At 42.5% G+C, this 18,391-nt stretch overlaps 1 pseudogene; it reads right to left on the bottom strand.

The window, feature by feature from the left end:
- Window positions 1-10,231: 10,231 nt before the first annotated feature.
- On the bottom strand, window positions 10,232-12,296 carry LOC132497926 (UPF0538 protein C2orf76-like; annotated as a pseudogene).
- Between the last annotated feature and the right edge of the window lie 6,095 nt (window positions 12,297-18,391).

Raw genomic sequence — 18,391 nt, 5'->3', positions numbered from 1 at the left:
TGCATAGTGGAAAGAGCACACATAGGTTTTAGAGGAAATGAATTCTCAAGGCATGGCTCTGACATTTACTGCCAGGCCTTGGGCAAAGTAAAGGACCCCTGTGAGCTTCAGCTGCTGCACCATCAAGTGGGCAAAATAATGCCTTTAGTACAGAATATTCAATGAGGATAGTGAGGAGTGAATAAGATAACGTGTAAAAGTACCGGTGCCCAGCCATCCTCAGTGTATGTTAGCTACTTCCTCCATTTTTAGAGGCCAGGATGACACCAAGTTTTGCATCTTTACACTCATTTCTTTGTCCTAATCTGTTTCACCCTTCTCCTCCGTCATTCTGAGGAGATAAAATACATGATTTCCCTTGACGCAATTCCACCTCATTCTCCTCTATGCAGGGATGAACATACACCAGTGGTGGAGCTGAATGACCCACCTTGTCTTCCAGGACCAGCTGAGTCTGGCTAATTAACTTAGTGAACATACATTCCCAGGTGAACATGTGAGGGGGATCCCTTTTTCTTCTTAGAACCTTCTACTGGAGGAGAACAGTCCAGGCCATGGCCAAATCTGACCCCATGGAGTTTGAGCTTAGGGACCTTCCTGATTGTAGGCCTGGAGGGTAGGAGGCTCAATCATGGTGTCTGTTCTCTGCTAGAGGAGCCCGGGCAGGGGAAGGGGGTCGGACCACCTCATGTCTTTCCCCCGGCTACACAATGGAATCACCCAGAGAGCTTCGGAAAATCTCAATACCCAGGCGGCACCCAGTGCAATCACATCAGAATTTAGAAAAGACATTTGGGTGATTTGGGTGTGTGGTTAAGATCAAGAACAACCATCCTAGTCCACTCCACTAAGACCTTCACACGCAGGGAAATGCCTTTGTAATTACACTGCCCTTTAAGGGAACCTCTAATTCTATTTAACGTGTGATAACTCTTCTTGCTTTTTGAGCTACCAACCTAGTTTTTTTAATTCTAATAAATTTTATTGAGGTACTGGTTTACGTAGAATTAAAAAGCATCTTTTTAAAGTGTATAGTTCAATGAATTTTAGCAAATATACACATACACTGAAGAGTGGCAGAAGATGCTATCCCAAAATATGCCACTTTGGCATAAGAATCGAGTTAAAGGCACTTGAAAAACAGCATAGACAAGAAAAACACTCTGATCTTCCTTCTTTTTCTCAAAAGCAGGAGATGAAATTCCCATGTGAAAGATGTCCTTCCTGTAGCAGAAGGAAAGTAACATTCTATTTTTTTTTTTTTTTTTTTTTTGCGGTACGCGGGCCTCTCACTGTTGTGGCCTCTCCCGTTGCGGAGCACAGGCTCCGGACACGCAGGCTCAGCAGCCATGGCTCACGGGCCCAGCCGCTCCGCGGTATGTGGGATCTTCCTGGACTGGGGCATGAACCTGTGTCCACTGCGTCGGCAGGCAGACTCTCAACCACTGCGCCACCAGGGAAGCCTGGAAAGTAACATTATTATCGTCAAGGACGAGAAGTTGAGACTGAGAGACTTCTATAAAATAGACCTTGTTAACATCATTCTTATTTTCCTCGAGCTTCCCAAAATAGTTTAGTTACTTTTCCACAATTACCTCTCTTGTTCAACCTGCTATAAAAACCTGTAGGTTCTTCCATTTCTTTGGGTCTTTGTTCCTTATGAGGGCTTTTGTGTCATGTGAAATTTATATACATTTGTGTGCTTTTCTTCTGTTAATCTGTCTCTCATGTCAGTACAATTCTCAGTATTAAAAATTTGCTTCTGGGCTTCCCTGGTGGCACAGTGGTTGAGAATCTGCCTGCCAGTGCAGGGGACATGGGTTCGAGCCCTGGTCTGGGAAGATCCCACATGCTGCAGAGCAACTAGGCCCATGAGCCACAACTACTGAGCCTGCGCGTCCAGAGCCTGCGCTCCGCAACAAGAGAGGCCACGACAGTGAGAGGCCCACGCACCGCGATGAAGAGTGGCCCCTGCTCACCGCAACTAGAGAAAGCCCTCGCACAGAAACGAAGACCCAACACACCCCAAAATAAATAAATAAATAAATAAATAAATAAATTTATTTTAAAAAAAGAACAAAACAGATGCCGTCACTGTAGGGTTTAACTGACTAAGCTTTAAAAAAATAAAAAAAATTTGCTTCCCATATGACACTCATGTAACCACCACCACAATCAACACACAGACCGTTTTCATCACACCAGAAAGTTGCCTTGTGCCCCTTTGCAGTCAGTCCCCCACCCCTCCAGCCCCATCCAGGAAACCCATGTGTGATCCTGTCATCTGAGGTTACAATCAGGAGTGTATGGTGGGTACCATTTTGTGTCTGGTGTGTTTTGCTCAGCAAACTGAGACTCATCCATGTCGTTGTCTGTATCAGTAGTTCATTTTTTTATTTCTAAGTCAGAACCCATTCTGTGAATATTTTACCACTTCTCATCCATTCACCTCTTGGTGGACATATACCAACCTAATTTTGGTGCCACTTTTTCTTGTAATTCTCTCCCCCTGTTTCCTGTCATTTCATTTTACAGTGAAAACAGGGAAGGTGATATTTCACCAGAGCTGATATTTTTCTATGAATTCCTGGGTTAGGTTCAGGCAAGGTACTTCGTGGTAACTGGGCACTTGGTCAAATTGCTCTCCCCAGTATAAAGTGGACTCACCCAGCCTCACCATCTGTTTTACTGAGCGCTCAGATCCCTTGGCTTCAGTGAACTTGTGGATGCTGATTCTGGGCTGCTATTTATACTATTATAGTCAAGCTCAGTTATTCACTAGGAGCCTAAGTGACTCATTTCATAGTCTTTCTTTGGCTACTTACACTTAACTTTTGTGTTTTATGATATCACAACACAATGGACACGTTCAGTTATGTAGCTGATTCATAAAGCCCTTAAAATGTCTCCAAGCTGCCAATTAATTCCCCAGAGTTAGTTTTGTAAGTAGACTGGTCACACAAACACACACACTTTATATATATATATATACGAGAAGTGCATTATACGTACATAAACTTTTCACTTTATATTAGGAAGCATAGACTTTGCCAATAAAGTCTCTTTTAAACATTTTTACCGGCTGCATATTTATCTTTTGAGTAGTTTGACAGTGTTGTGTAGAGTTAAATTTGTACTTGCCACATGATCTGGTTATCCCCCCAAACCTATATGTGAATGATTACAGAAGTTTTATTTGTAATTGTCAAAAATTGGAAACAACCCAGATGTCCTTCAGCTGGCAAATGGGTAACAGACTATGGTATAATTGTACCATGGAACACTACTGGGCAAGAGATAGGAACACACCATTGAACAAGGCAACAGTGTGGATGAATCTTGAAATGTATTGTGCTAAGTGGAAGAGGGCTGACACAGGACTACGCAGTCAGCGCTCCACGTCGGGGGTTCTCCCCGCAGATACAAAGGGCCGACTGTACTACACCATTGTACATAAGGGGTATGAGCATCCACAGGTTTGATATCTGCCAGGGTCCTGGGACCAATTCCCCCTGGATACCAAGTGATGACTCTATGCAATCTCATTTATATCACATTCTAAAGTAGATAAAACTAGAAGATCAGAAAGCAAATTAGTAGTTGCCAAGGTTTAAGGGAGGGGAGTGTTTGAGTGTAGAGGGGAAGCATGGAGGAATGTTTGGAGGTGATGAAACCTTGGTACCTTGGTTGTGGTGATTGATATACAATGCTAGGTATTTGTCAAAGCTCACAAAACTGTATATTCCCTGGAGAAGTGAATTTTACTCTATTCAACTTTGAAAAACAAATTTTTAAATGGTAGCCTAAATTGTTCTTCTGCCTTCAACCATATCCCAGACATACTCTCCACCCAAGTCCTCTCGTTAATTCTATATAAGCAGAAAACTGGGACAAGGAGAGGGAGAGGGAATGGTTAAGTCCCGAGTCGCTGGCTTTGCAGGAGTGCCGCTGTGTGTTCTCTCACACAGGGGCTTTATTAGGGTGATGTGGACTTGGATATCTGTCTGCAGCACATGTGCTGATTTTGCTGTCCTGTGTCTTTTTGAGGAGCTGGAAAAGAGAATTGGAAATTGCAGGGTGGAGAGAGAGGGCAGGCACAGAATGTGGCTCTGCTTTTGATGTGACAGGGAGAGATGAGTTTACCATGAGTGTGGCTGAATTGTTTTTCTGCCACCCGTCCACGAGGAATGTCAGCCAGGTAAGAATACCTTAGTAGCAAGAGGCTTTGGGTTCTGACAAATGAAAGGGACTTTGAACAGTTGAGAAAAAGAAAATAATGATCCAATAGTTTCTAGCTTCTGTCACTGGCAAGGCAGTGGCAGGGTGACAGAAATGGCTTAATCAGAATGAGGGACACAGATAAAGAAAAGCCAAGGGTTTAGTTTTCTATTTGTCTAGATTCCTATAAAACACTCAAGTAGAAGAGACTATGTATGCAAGTAAAATCCAGTTTTGGGGTTTTGAGGAGAAGGATTGGTCAAGGCAGGAGATGTAGAACGGCTTAACTTTCATCATCGAGCCATTCTGACAGGCTTCAGGTAGGAACGACCCACTTTGTCTCAGCCACTCTGACCCTAATCTCTCCCACTTCCCTTCCTCCACTGTGCTCCCTCGTAGTGCCAGACAAGAAAACCCAGGGCACTGGTCAGAGGCCTGGTACACAAGACAGTTGCGTTGCAACTGCTCTTCCCTTACAATTCTATGTCCACCTTTCTCTCTTTTTTTTTTTTTTTTGTGGCTAAATTGAATATATGATTGAATTTTTAAAGCAGTTTGGACTTTTTAAGTGGTCACACAATTGAAAAGTATAGAATCTGTCCAAGATCAGCAATAGGAAGGGAGATTCAACAAAGAATGGCCAAAGAGAATGACTTGGGAAAAAATCAAATAGTTTCACACTTGTGCCCAGCCAAGTTCTGAGTGTTCAGTAGGTCTGCTTTGACGGATAGTTTCACATCAAGTACCTTTAGAACACGCAGGTCACGGCAGCTGAGAAGCAGCCCTCCTTTCAACCTCCCCCTGATTTAAGACACCTTTGTGCTCTGGGGTCCAGTCCCAGATATAAAAGGTGTTTCCTAGGCCAAGGGAAGTTACAGGATCGATTCCCCCTTGGGAACATTTTGGAGGCAATGTGTCAGGGATGTAAACCAGATTTGCCTTTGACTTTTAGGACACAAGACAATACATTGATGATGTTGGTTTACCCAGCAAATCTCAATTGTGAAAGCAAGAATTGAAATGCATTGCATGCCCACAATGATAGCCTTGGATACACCCTGGCTTATGGAATTCCCACAACCATACAAGAAAGGATTATGATAAGAAGGTGAAAGCAAAGTAAAAAGATAAAGTAACTACCCCATGCTATATAGCTAGTAATATCAGTTCTTGAATTTTTTCTTTCTTTACAAACTGTGTTACTCTACAGAGCAAGAGAAGTAAAGCCTCAGGTCACCTTTATCAATCTGTTTAAAACAACAATGACAATAATGTTTCCTTTCATCCGCTACCACCTCTGATCTGCCCACCACCCTTCCTTTCATCACATCTCTCGGCTGAGGGAAGCTGCAGCTACCAAAGTTTTGTTCAAAGTTTGGGTGCAAAAGGTCTCACCAAATGCCAAGAGTTGGGACAGTTTGCTGTTTGTTCAGTTGAGCCTCAGATAAAGTAGGTGTTTTTGCATTTAGGGAAAATACCTCCCTTCAACATCAGAATAACACTCAGCTACCTGAGCATCACATGCTCACCTGATTGGAGCCACACAAGAATAAGGATGGTGAGAGTGGTTGGTTTGACTCTCCTGTCTCTCACTGACCCTGGGGTCGGCACTGTGCACTCACAATTCACAGTTCATAGTCCCGGCACTTGCCAGGACCCTGTACACAGGATCACTCTCCCTACAAACACCCGTGACTCCCAGCCTGAGGGCTTCCTCTGATGCCTGGAGCGAGCTCAGCCTGTCCTGGGGGAGGCGAGCGTGCCAAGGGTTCCGTGCCATAGAGCCACCCTCTACCAGTTATGGATGGGTGTTGCTGGGTAATACCCCAACTGCTGCACCCCTTGTATGAAACACTCTGAAAGGTCTTACCCAGTCTCCCTGAGGAGCCCCAAAGGACTTCACCCCATTTGCTCACAGAAACATCCTGCTCATGAATGCATCCTATGTTCCTTTCCTTTTCTTCCCTTTCCCACTTCCCCATGCCCCTACCGATGCTTCCTGGAATCACCTCCAAACCAACTACATGCATCCAGTCTTTGTCATGGGGTCTGCTTAGTGGGAATTCACCCTAAGACACATTCACTTGAAAGAATGGAGGAAATTACCACATTGTGAAAATTGTTTTTTGTCTCTTACGCTCTCTCTCTTTGCATCTATCATCATGTATGTTAAACATGCAAGCAAGGAGACTCTTCTCTCTAAACAAAATCTTGTTTTATTAGTTGCAAGTTATGTTTCCCTTCTGAATCCATCATTTCTGTTACTTTCTAGACACACAAGGGCACCTACATGGCCCTACAGATATTGTGCAATTTCCCCTCTGCTTTTGTTCTTAAATACCTCTTGGTGCTAATAACCTCTTTTGGTTCACCTGATCCCAGGGAACTATTTCAAATGGTTTGAAAAGTTTCAAATGGGGATTGTGTGCTCTCTCCTTCCAACCATTACACCATGGCTTAATGGAGATAACAGAGTAACAGACTTGGGCTGGTTGTCTCAGAGTATTGAAAATTGCAGTAGACAGGAAGTGGTGGGTAAGGGTGGGAAATGATGTGGCGTCTTTCTAGAAAGAAAGTAATGACTTGACGTGGTTGAGTTCCACTTTCTTATGGGGATGGCAGGCAGAGCTGTGCCTCCTGGAATAAAAAGGAAAGCAGAATACCTGCGTGGCAGCACTGTGTGTGTGTGTGTGTGTGTGTGTGTGTGTGTGATATCTAGGTGTGTGATCATGGGCACACACATTTGTGACAGGGGTCCACTAGAGGGAGAAGCAAACTGTGATTTTTTTTTTTTTTTTTGAGCAAAATATCTAAACACCTGCCATGGTTACTAATAGTTTGGGGCCTATCTATCTATCTGTCTATCTATTGTCATCCATTCATCTATCTATCTACCTATCTATCTATCTATCTATCTATCCATCCATCTCTTTACCTATGAGGGTTCTGTGACTTTCTCTCTCCCAGGCTCCCTATTTCCTCTTTTTCCTCCTCAATATTTGAAGGGTATATGAAACATGGTGAAGTTTGGGAGCAAGAAGACTACAGCTACTAATAATTCTCATACTTTTACGGAGTGAATTTATCACTCCAGCTTTTGTGTGAAGTAAATCATAATAATCCCCAACATCTTTGTTTTACCCAGTAGCGGATATCCTGCTCAATGGGGGACGTCCCCACCCAACAATTTCCCACCACGACAGTGATATCACCCTTGCTTTCCCCTCACTCCTTCTGCTCCTGACTGATCACCGTGCTTTCCTACGAGGCCCTGTGCAGTATGGCATATCCCCTCCTCTTGGGAATTGTAAGCAATGAACTTTTCTCTTAATGCTGACATTGATAACATTGACCTCTCCTTGTTGTCACTTAGTCATACCTACAAATTAAGTCCCAGGTACATTTTAAAACAGATATGCTCAGCTGGGCAGCAAGAGAGCAAGCCCAGTCACTTAAGCTCTTCTGATGATCTAATTGTCTGTCTCTCCTACTAAACTGTTAGTTCCGTGTTTATTTTGCTCACCTTTATATTCTCATTGCCTAATAAAGTGTCTGGCACATTGTAAATTCTTGATAAATATTGATTGATTGAATGGACCAAACAGGAAGCCTGTGTTAGATGCAGCCTAGTACCCTAATGCAAATACTTCACACAAAAGCTGGAATAATAAATTCACTCCTTAAAACTATGAGAATCATTAGTAGCTGTAGTCTTCCTGCTCCCAAACTTCACCATGTTTCACACACCCTTCAATTATGAGGAAGAGAAAGAGGAAATAGGGAGCCTGGGAGAGAGAAAGTCACAGAAACCTCATAGGTAAATAGATGGATATATAGATAGATAGATTATAGATAGGTAGATGGATGAATGGATGGATGGATAGATAAATAGATATGCCCCAAACTATTAGTAGCAATGGCAGGTGTTTGGATATTTTGCTCAAAAAAAAAAACAAAACAAAACAAACACAGAGTTTGCTTCTCCCTCTAGTGGAGCCCCTGTCACAAATGTGTGCGACACACATGATCATGGGTTTGTGTGTTGGGGTTTGTGGTTAGAGAGTTTGTAATATGATGTCTGTGCAACCTGCAAAAACACAAGGACAGTATGGATGTAACAACTTAGCTGTTAGTTTGGCCCATACTTTCAAGATGTCAAATCATCAATTACAGAAAATCAAGAATTATTATTACAGCAGCCTAGATCAGCAGTACCACACCCCCCCCCCCAACCAAATGACCTGAATATATTTGAGAAATGGATGCTTATTGTTTTATGCCACCAAGAGGTTTTGGTTGTTACACGCCAATGGCTGACCAGTACAGCTTACTTGACAGTTGTAAAGAGTTGACCTTTGCAAAGAGTAATCCAGGAAGATAAATGCCCTGACTTCACTCTCATCTCTCCCTTCAAATCCTTCCAGAGGTCAGAGGGCAAAGGAGACCATTCATGTAGTCCATATAGATTAGCCCTCTGGGATGGAGAACAGGGAGATGGAGGTGGAAGTGGGTTTGGAGGGGAAATGGAGGCCATCCAGCTCAGAGACCCAAAAGGTAAGAAAGAGTTAACTTGTGAAGGGAGAAAGTTCTAGGCTAACAATACAGCATGTGTGAGGTCCTTGAGTGGGAGGCAGCACGGTGTCTTGGGAAAAAGGCTGGAGTGTCAGGAAGACAGAGAACAAGGGGAGACAAGTGATAATGGGGTAGACAGGGACCTTTCTTTGCACCTCGTTGAGGGTGAATAAAATGTGCATTATTTTGCCCTGTATCTTAAGAGGGTTTTCAGCAAGGATAGTGGGTGACATCATTTTATTTATGTTTTTAAAAAGGCACTCTGGTTGCTAGACCAATAATGGATGAGAGGGGAGAGGAAGAAATAGGAGGAGGCCAGCTGAGAGGCCATGGAAGTTTATATCTTTTTTTTTCTATTTTTTTATTAAAGTATAGTTGATTTACAATGTTGTGTTAGTTTCAGGTGGACAGCAAAGTGATTCAGTTATACATACATATATATCTATTTTTTTCAGATTCTTTTCCCTTACAGGTTATTATAAAATATTGAGTATAGTTTCCTGTGCTATACAGTAGGTCCTTGTTGATTATCTATTTTATATATAATAATGTGTATATGTTAATCCCAAACTCCTAATTTGAAGTTCATATCTTTAAACACTGCATCAGCATCAAGGATTTGTGAGTGCCGCAGAGGGGCAGTTAGGCTAAAGCCAGGACAGAACTAATAAGAGCTGTTTCCAACAACAGGGCAGAAGTTAGGCTGGCCCCTGTGGCCTGAACGAGGGAAACAGTCCTTTCCAGCTGGAGAGACCTGTGTCAGCAAATAGTTTCACAGAAAGTCCCCAAGTGATTAAGGAGGAACACTCTGCTTCAGGGAAAGCACCTGTCTAAAGGGCCTGAAAGTGATGACTCAGGGCCTTTGAACTCCTGCTACTCGGCTTCCTTCCAGGGCTTGTTTGAAGGATGCTTTTCATTTGCTCTTTCTGTTTGGCTCCCCGAGAAGAACCAGAGTGGAGGGAAACTGCTGGGAGCCTCAAGATAAAAGCGCAGGACCCTTCATCTCACCTCCGTCCTCAGCTACTGCTGCCACTCCCACACTGCCCCTTGAGGGACTGGTCCTGAGGAAAACCTGCAGTTCCCTATGGGACCTCCATGCTGTCAGCTTGGCAGTCACTGCCCGAGCCTCCTGCTAGTTGTCTGATGACAGAGAGAGAGACTGAGAGACCATCCTGGACCATGGCTCTTCAAGTCCTCACTTCCCTCTCCTGCCTCTGTAGAGTGAAATGGAAAGAGAGGGGTTTTTGAATGAAGTATAGATAAAGTTATCTGCAAACACATAAAAGTAAACTTTGGCAACAGTCAGAGATGTATGGAATCCATTTTCTGACATAAAAGTTTTATACCAGTATATAAGTCAGTTATTGCTGTGTAAGGAAGCACCTTGCAACTCAATGGCTTTAATGAAACAAGTCTTTATTGTTGTTCATGCATTTGTGAGTCAGCTGGTGCTTGGCTGATGAGGCTGGACTGGGATTGACGGTTCTGCTTTGCACTGTGGGTCTGGGGTTGTCTGGGGCAGTTTTGCTTCAGACTGCAGTGGCGGGGGTGACTGTGTCCACACGAATCCCTCTTTCTCCCGAGACCGGGGGCTGGTCAGAGTACACTTTTCTCGTGATGACAGCAGAACGTCCACTGGACAGGTCCCTGCTTGTGTCACATCAAGGCAAAGTACTGGCCAAACCCAAAGTCAACAGGTGAGGAAATTTACTCTGCCGGTGGAGGGAGGGGTAGGTGTAAAGTCAGTGGAGTATCACTGAGAGTTTGATTAGAGAAGCAGAAGTACTGTGAGTGACATAGAATAGGGGATTTGGTGTAGGGACTGAGGCTTATGCAGTTGTGGGAGCTGGTTAAGAAGTCAACGTAGGGGCTTCCCTGGTGGCGCAGTGGTTGAGAATCTGCCTGCTAATGCAGGGGACACGGGTTCGAGCCCTGGTCTGGGAGGATCCCACATGCCACGGAGCAACTAGGCCCGTGAGCCACGACTACTGAGCCTGCGCGTCTGGAGCCTGTGCTCCGCAACAAGAGGCCGCGATAGTGAGAGGCCCGCGCACCGCGATGAAGAGTGGCCCCCGCTTGCCACAACTAGAGAAAGCCCTCGCACAGAAACGAAGATGCAACACAGCAAAAATAAATAAATTAATTAAAACTCCTACCCCCAACATCTTCTTTAAAAAAAAAAAAAAAAAAAAAGAAAGAAAGAAAGAAAAAAATTAAATAAAACCAGCTTCCTATAGGACCAGAATCTTCCATCATCTCAAGAGCCAAATTTTCCACAGAATCAGAGCAGCTGGCTTTCTCAGACAACTGCTATAAACAGCTGGCATCCCAAATCCGGGCTGCTTGGCAATAAGCATTCTTTATCCTCCCTCCCCCACCCCAACCCCAGCAATGTGAAAATGGGGGGCCAAAAAGAGGAAAGGGCTCCCTCCTCTGGAACAAAGCCCATGTTGTGTCCAGCCACTCTCACGGCTGTATTCGTTTAGGTCATCCAGAAAGTGTAAAACCCAATTACAAGTGCTAGAAATTAGTTGGGGATAATGCCCGTGAAAGATAAGCAGGGAGGAACCAGCGCAGGAAGACTTCAGACCACAGTGTGGATCGGACACCTGTGTCAAGAGAGGAGGAAGGCAGGCAGATTTGGGAGGAAGAACCTCAGGCAGGTGTACTGTACTCGCTTGGGGATAAAGCTCTTAATACAGGTATGTAGAAAGGAAGCCCCGGGAAGTCCTTACGAGATGAAATGGGATTAGCTTTGTAGTTCTATAATCTTCTTCACAGAAGATGCTGTTTCAGTCTCATTGGTGATTCCAGCTGCTCTGAGAGCCATCCTCTTTCAGTGGGAGTCTGTTGCTGTCTTACAAACGCAACACATGTTCATTTGTCTTTGGTTTATATGCTTGAGGAATAATCTTTAGTTTATCATATTCATAATTTCTTTTTTAAATATAAATTTATTTATTTGTTTTTGGCTGTGTTGGGTCTTCATTGCTGCGTGGGTTTTCTCTAGCTGCATCGAGCGGGGGCTGCTCTTCGTTGCGGTGTGCAGGCTTCTCACTGCGGTGGCTTCTCTTGTTGCAGAGCATGGGCTCTAGGTGCACGGGCTTCTGTAGTTGTGGCACACAGACTCAGTAGTTGTGGCTCGAGGGCTGTAGAGCACAGGCTCAGTAGTTGTGGTGCACGGGCTTAGCTGCTCTGCGGCATGTGGGATCCTCCCGGACCAGGGCTCGAACCTATGTCCCCTGCATTGGCAGGCGGATTCTTAACCACTGCGCCACCAGGGAAGCCCGCGTATTTATAATTTCTGAGTGGTGGTGGTAGGCTGATCCTAAAGGGGCATCTTGCTTTAGAAATACTGTAAATTCCTTTACAGTTTGGTCCAAATTAAGCCCTTAATATACTACGGGTTTGAAATTGCATTGCTCAAATGCATGAACGAGGTGACCTGTAATGGTCACTTCTTTGAAGGCCACGTGAAGAAATTCCTTTCGATCCAGCAATTTCATACATAGGAAGGTACTCCAGGGAATCCCTCACATGTGCACAAGGGGACTGCTCCTGGCATTCCCTGATGCAGCTCTGGGATAGTTTTGTTCAGCCCAACAGGGAGGCCAGCACTAAGACTGCCCACAGAGGAATACCCCACTGGGCAAAAATGGCCAGACCCCTGTAACTTTTTTTTTTTTTTTACATCTTTATTGGAGTATAATTGCTTTACATTGTTGTGTTAGTTTCTGCTGTATAACAAAGTGAATCAGCTATACGTATACTTATATCACCATATCCCCTCCCTCTTGCATCTCCTTCCCACCCTCCCTATCCCACCCCTCTAGGTGGTCACAAAGCACCGAGCTGATCTCCCTGTGCTATGCGGCTGCTTCCCATTAACTATCTCTGTTACATTTGGTAGTGTATATATGTCAGTGCCACTCTCTCACTTTGTCACAACTTACCCTTCCCCGCCCTGTGTCCTTAAGTCCATTCTCTGAGCCTGCATCTTTATACCTGTCCTGTTCCTAGGTTCTTCAGAACCATTTTTTTTTTAGATTCCATATATATGTGTTAGCATACAGTATTTGTTTTTCTCTTTCTGACTTAATTCACTCTGTATGACAGACTCTAAGTCCATCCATCTCACTACAAATAACTCAATTTCATTTCTTTTTATGGCTGAGTACTATTCCATTGTATGTATGTGCCACATCTTCTTTATCCATTCATCTGTCGATGGACACTTCAGTTGCTTCCATGTCCTGGCTGTTGTAAATAGAGCTACACTGAACATTGTGCTACATGACTCTTTGAATTATGGTTTTCACCGGGTATATGCCCAGTAGTGGGATTGCTGGGTCATATGGTAGTTCTATTTTTAGTTTTTTAAGGAACCTCCTTACTGTTCTCCATAGTGGCTGTATCAATTTACATTTCCACCAACAGTGCAAGAGGGTTCCCTTTTCTCCATACCCTCTCCAGAATTTGTTTGTACATTTTCTGATGATGCCCATTCTAACTGGTGTGAGGTGATACCACATTATACTTTTGATTTGCATTTCTCTAATGATTAATGATGTTGAGCATCCTTTCATGTGTTTGTTGGCAATCTGTATATCTTTGGAGAAATGTCTATTTAGGTCTTCTGCCCATTTTTGGATTGAGTTGTTTGTTTTTTAGATATTGAGCTGCATGAGCTGCTTGTATATTTTGGAGATTAATCCTTTGTCAGTTGCTTTGTTTACAAATATGTTCTCCCATTCTGAGGGTTGTCTTTTCATCTTTTTTATGGTTTCCTTTGCTGTGCAAAAGCTTTTAAGCTTAATTAGGTCCCATTTGTTTATTTTTGTTTTTATTTCCATTTCTCAAGGAGGTGGGTCCAAAAGGATCTTGCTGTGATTTATGTCATAGCCTGTTCTGCCTATGTTTTCTTCTGAGAGTTTTATAGTGTCTGGCCTTACATTTAGGTCTTTAATCCATTTTGAGTTTATTTTTGTGTATGGTGTTAGGGAGTGTTCTAATTTCATTCTTTTACATTTAGCTGTCCAGTTTTCCCAGCACCACTTATTGAAGAGACTGTCTTTTCTCCATTGTATATTCTTGCCTCCTTTATTAAAGATAAGGTGACCATATGTGTGTGGGTTAATCTCCGGGCTATCTATCCTGTTCCATTGATCTATGTTTCTGTTTTTGTGCCAGTACCATACTGTCTTGATTACTGTTGCTTTGTAGTATAGTCTGAAGTCCGGGAGCCTGATTCCTCCAGCTCCATTTTTCTTTCTCAAGATTGCTTTGGCTATTTGGGGTCTTTTGTGTTTCCATACAAATAGTGAAATTTTTTGTTCTAGGTCTGTGAAAAATGGTAGTTTGATAGGGATTGCACTGCATCTGTATTTTGCTTTGGGAAGTATAGGCATTTTCACAATGTTGATTCTTCCAACTGAAGAACATGGTATATCTCTCCATCTGTTTGTATCATCTTTAATTTCTTTTCTCAGTGTCTTATAGTTTTCTGCATACAGGTCTTTTGTCTCCTTGGGTAGGTTCATTCCTAGGTATTTTATTCTTTTTGTTGCAGTGGTAAATGGGAGTGTTTCCTTAATGTCTCTTTCAGATTTTTCATCATTAATGTATAGGAATGCAAGAGATTTCTGTGCATTAATTTTGTGTCCTGCAACTTTACCAAATTCATTGATTAACTCTAGTAGTTTTCTTTAGGATTCTCTATGTATAGTATCATGTCATCTGCAAATGGTGACAGTTTTACTTCTTCTTTTCCGATTTAGATTCCTTTTTCTTCTCTGATTGCTGTGGCTAAAACATCTAAAAGTATGTTGAATAATGGTGGTGAGAGTAGGCCCCTGTAACTTGTATGATGCTCAGCCATTGGGGAGCTTCTGGAGGAGAGCTGGCCTTCCTGTAGTTTCCAGAGGCCCTAAAAGAGGAGGCTGTCTGTTCACTGTGCTCCTCATGGCAGATCTCTCTTGAATGAAGTCTTAGTGGTGCCCCTCCCTGGCTGCCTCCCTGGCCCTGGCATGCCTTTCAATTAGGATAATGAAAGATGAAGTATACTGTGAATATCTGTATTGCTGACCTTGCCCTTGTGAGTTTTTCATTTCCTCAATCAAATCTATTCCTTAATCTTCATTATGTGACTTTATAGAATTGGTCCTGAAATTTAGAGCATAAATGGGGTGGAAGTGGGAGACCCACCCGCCTATCATGATGCAATTAACCCAAGAAAGGAGGCCACTGGTCTTCATTTCCCTGCCATCCAGAAGGCACTGCAGTGATTCTGTGGCTGTAGGGGAAGCACTGCAGTGCATGGTTGTATCTACAACACCAGTGGCTAGCTGGGCCTCTTGGGCTTTAAAATTGCTCTGACAACTCATAGAAGGTGTTCTTCAATACACATTAATTGACCTGAATAACAGGCTTGTGTTTTTAGCAGTCACAAAGTGAATGACATCTTTTAAAGTACAATTTGCACAGAATCTATAAGAGTGATACAGTGGGTGTGTTTCCATCGTATCTATATTTAGGTAGGCAGCATTGCTCATGCTTTCCAAAGACAGAGACGACCTTTAAAAGCAATTTCAGAAGGAAAGATGTGCAGAGTGCTATGGAATCCTGCTTCTAGAAGTCTTAAGCAGGCTATATAGCATCAAGTACAACCCTCCGTCTGTCCCCCAGACTGATGCTTGAGCCCTGCTGTAGGTGTTTGACAACGTTATTCCCTGTCATATCCTTCTAATGTTCCTCTGCACTTCAGGGGCTAGAGTCTATGAACTATATTTCCCAGGCTCTCTTGTTTCCAGCCCTGTGGATAGCATTTACCATTTACACTCTGTCAACGAGAGGCACTTGGACTAAAGTGGAGTAGAGGTGAAAAGCCGCTTTCTCTTCCAGAGTGGCAGCAGATGGTTATGTGGGCTTTGCATATATGCAGTTGGATTTTGCAGTGGTCTCTGAGTTTTCCTGATATTCGCCTGATTCAGGGCTACAGACTAGCTAGGAAGTTAGCTGAGAGGTTCTCTGTGTTACCCACCCCTGTGTGATTGCAGCATTTGTCCATCTTGTGAGACTAGAATTGTAGAAGTGAAGCTGAAAGCTAATGCCTGCATCCTGCCTTCAACTTGTCCAGCCCTTCCAACAGTTTTGTGATCACTAAATTATCTGTATTGAACCCCATTTCCTTTGAAATGCTTCAACTGGTTTTAGTTCTCGTGAATGATAGAAACTAGTCCATGATATCGTCTCCTGGGAGCTCTCCATATTTATGTTGGCCATCTTCAGATGTTTCATGGAATTCTCTAAACCATAAGTTACCATTTAGTTCTGGTGCAGCCCTGACATTTCTTTCTTATATCAAACCCAACGCTACCTATGTGTAATCCTCCTTCAGTGTAGTTCTATCACTTGTGAGCATTCAGAATTACTGTGATCCTTTTTCCACATGGCAGTCATTCAAATACTTGAAATAACTTTTTATTTCCTTCTACCTGCGAACCACTTGCCTACTATTTTCTCCTCCAGACAGAATGACCTTAGTTTCTCTGTGATTTCCTTATGTCTACAGCTTTCTAAGAGAGCCGTTCAGTCATTCCCTACACATTTTGGCCAATGATTGATGCTTTCGGGTGGAAACAAAGTCAAGGATGAAGTGACCCATGAACAAATTTAATTAAAAAGATAGATCAGGGAAAAACAAGTATAATGAAGATGTAGTGAAAGGGTAATATCTATAATATATAAAGAGTTCTTACAAATTGGCAATAAAAAAAATAACTAGAGGGCCTCCCTGGTGGCGCAGTGGTTGAGAGTCCGCCTGCCGATGCAGGGGACACGGGTTCGTGCCCCGATCCCGGAGGATCCCACATGCCGCGGAGCGGCTGGGCCCGCGAGCCATGGCCGCGGAGCCTGTGTGTCCGGAGCCTGTGCTCCGCAACGGGAGAGGCCACAGCAGTGAGAGGCCCGCGTACAGCAAAAAAAAAAAAAAAAAAAAAAAAAAAAAACTAGAATAAAATCCCCAATATATGCAAAAATATATTAGTAAAAGAGATAACATAAATGGCTGCCAAATATGAAATATATTTTCAAATTCAACTAGTAGTCAGGGAAATAAAAGTAACACTGAAATATCCTTTCATACCCATCAGACAGAAAAACAGTGATAATAGCAATTTATAGTGGGAATGTGGGTAAAATTTTCTACCCATGTTTTTATGATGCAAAAATAGAGTATTAGCACATTTTCTGAACATGCATTCTGGTAATACCTATTACAATCAAAATTACATAACCCTCTGACCCTGAAAATTCATTTCTGGGAATTTACCTCTAGATATACAATACATATTGATATTACAGACCTTACACCAGTCACAAAAATTAACTCAAAATGAATCACTAATCTAAATGTAAAATGATATCACCTTTAGAAATTAACATAGGAGAAAATCTAAGTGATCTTGGGTTTGGTGGTTAGTTCTTAGATACAACAGCTAAAGCATGATCCATGAATGAAAAAATATTGACAAGTAAATTAAAATTTCTGCTCTCTGAAAGACACTGTTAAGAGAATGAAAAGACAAGCCACAGATTTGGGAGAAAATATTTGCAAAATATATACCTGATAAAGGACTTGTATCCAAACACGTACCTGATAAAGGATATACAAATAACTCTTAAAACAATAAGGAATAAATGACCTAGTTAAAAAATAGGCAAAAGTATCTGAACAGGCACCTCACCAAAGAAGATTTACAGATAGCATACGTAAAGATGCTTAATTAACATCATATGTCATTTGGGAATTGCAAATTAAAGCAACAGTGAGATACTACTACACACCTATTAGAATGGCAAAAATCCAGAACACTGACAACACCAAATGTTGGCGAGGATGTAGAGCAACAGAAACTCTAATTCACTGCTGGTGGGAAGGCAAAACAGTACAGCCACAACGGAAGACAGTTTGGCAGTTTCTTACAAAGTTAAACATAGTCTTACCATATGTTTCAGCAATTCCACTCCTTGATACTCACCCAAATGAACTGAAAATATGTCCACACAAAAACTTGCTCATAAATGTTATATTATAATAAAATATTATATTATTATTTATTAATGTTTACTAATAATTGCCAAAAACTGGAAGCAAATAAGATGTCTCTCCATAGGTGAATAGATAAACAAACTGATACAGTCACACAATGGAATATTATTCAGTGATAAAAATAAATGAGTTATTATGCCATGAAAAACTTCAGCATTAAGGAGGAAATGTAAATGCATATTGCTAAGTAAAAGAAACCAGTCTGAAAAAGCTAGATTTCATGATTCCAACTATATGATATCCTGGGAAAAGCTGAACTACAGAGACAGTAAAAAGGTCAGTGGTTGTCAGGGATTTGAGGGGAAGGGGGAAGGGATGAGTAGGTGGGGGTCGGGAGTTTTTAGGGCAGTGAAACTATTCAGGTGGGGGTCAGCGGTTTTTAGGGCAGTGAAACTATTCTGTATGATAATTTGATGGCAGACTCATGTCATTTTACATTTGTCAGAATCCATAGAATTGACCACACAGAGTAAACTCTAATGTAAACTATGG

Source organism: Mesoplodon densirostris, chromosome 10 (assembly GCF_025265405.1).
Source record: "Mesoplodon densirostris isolate mMesDen1 chromosome 10, mMesDen1 primary haplotype, whole genome shotgun sequence".
Taxonomy (NCBI): Eukaryota; Metazoa; Chordata; class Mammalia; order Artiodactyla; family Ziphiidae; genus Mesoplodon; species Mesoplodon densirostris.
Note: the sequence above shows the minus strand (reverse complement) of the source record. Positions and strands in the feature narration are given on the sequence as shown.